The sequence below is a fragment of the Rhincodon typus genome, unplaced genomic scaffold, assembly GCF_021869965.1.
Source record: "Rhincodon typus isolate 14 unplaced genomic scaffold, sRhiTyp1.1 hic_rhity00000051, whole genome shotgun sequence".
Classification (NCBI taxonomy): domain Eukaryota; kingdom Metazoa; phylum Chordata; class Chondrichthyes; order Orectolobiformes; family Rhincodontidae; genus Rhincodon; species Rhincodon typus.
Window position 1 is genome coordinate 723243 of NW_025965689.1, and position 1372 is coordinate 724614.

The 1372-nt window shown below is 51.5% G+C and overlaps 2 protein-coding genes and 1 pseudogene across 5 annotated transcripts in view; 2 read left to right on the top strand and 1 right to left on the bottom strand.

Annotated features, from left to right (window-relative positions):
• LOC125488118 overlaps nucleotides 1-634 on the bottom strand; it is a 4059-nt pseudogene extending 3425 nt beyond the window's left edge.
• The window catches only part of LOC109929682 (histone H2B 7-like), an 823479-nt gene that overhangs the window by 647470 nt on the left and 174637 nt on the right, over nucleotides 1-1372 (top strand). The window lies entirely within an intron of this gene.
• Nucleotides 1-1372, top strand: part of LOC125488138 (histone H2B 7-like) — an 844706-nt gene that overhangs the window by 647458 nt on the left and 195876 nt on the right. The gene's annotated exons all lie outside the window — the stretch shown is intronic.

Sequence of the window (1372 nt, forward strand, 5' to 3'; positions counted from 1 at the left end):
TTTGGGCTTGGCCTTCGGTTTCCCCGATTTCGGGACCGGTTTTGCGGCCTTGGGGCTCTTGGTCTTTTTCACCTTCTTCACGGGAGTCTTTTTCTTAGGCGCTTCTTTCTTCACCGCTTTCTTCGGCGTTGCTGCCTTCTTGCCGGCCGCTTTCTTGCCTGTTGCTTTCTTGGCTGGGGATTTCTTCGCTGTCACCTTCTTGGCCGTTGTTTTCTTCACGGCTGGTTTCTTGGCGGCTGCTGGTCTCGTCTTCTTTCCCACTTTTGCCTTGACTGGATTCTTAGGGAGTTTAAAGGAGCCGGAGACGCCCTGGCCCTTGACCAGAACCAGGGAGCCTTTCGCTCGACACCTCTTGATAGCCATCCTGATCTGTGCGCATTTTGCTTCTCCACATTGACCTCGGTTCTCTGCAGCGCCTTCTTTATAGCGGCCAGAGAGGTCCCCTTCCGATCGCTGCTCTCGCCGACAATCTTCACAATCCGCTCGCCCAACCCGGGACCGGCTGGTTTTTTCCTGGGAGCCGCCGCCTTCTTCTTCTTGGGAATCTTGGGTTTGGTGATGGCGGAGGCTGGAGGAGCCGTTTCGGCGGCTGCACTGTCGCTCATGTCGAGAACTCTGCGCTGAATCTCTCTCTGTCAGAATGAACTGGGTCACGAATGAAGCTGCTGGTGGCGGCACTGAGCAGCTTAAAGACAGCGAGCGGACGGCGCGGAGACAACCTGCCCTCAGCTCCCTTCTCCTGCTGCCTCTCTGTGTTTCTCTCTCGGCCGAAACTCTCCAAATCCTCTGCAATTCCGCATCTCCCGAGAGCCAGGCTCGATCGTTCCTGACCCTGACACGGGTAGGTTTGCGGCCAAAACTTTTTCACTCGAATTGACGCTTCCGTTGTCGAGTTGAACGCATTTTGCTTCTGCACTGATCGCACTCTCTGAGCTGAGCGCTGGCATTATCGTCACTTTTAGGCTGAAATCTTGAAATCAACAAATACATTGGCTTGAATTCTAGCTTTGGGGTTTAGTGAGGGAGCAAGGGGATAAGGTGAATTGAAAATCTTTTTGATTTCCACAAGAGAGACTCGAAAATGTCATGATATGAGCGGACGCACAAACACAGTTACGTTGGACTCACCCGCCCGCCCTTTACCTATAGTCTCTCTGACTCAATATTCTCATTCATACAGTCACAGGCCAGAAATATCGCGAAATATAAATGTGGAAGGATATAATTTCTTTTCCTCAGCCTTTGCTCCGATATTCAGGGAGTTAGTTGTAGTTTTTTTTTCTCCTTAGTAACCGTTAAACTCTCTGAGGTCTGTGCGCCGGAGATTCGCTCTTCTCCAGATTCAGCTGCAAGAGCCAATCATCTGGTTTGA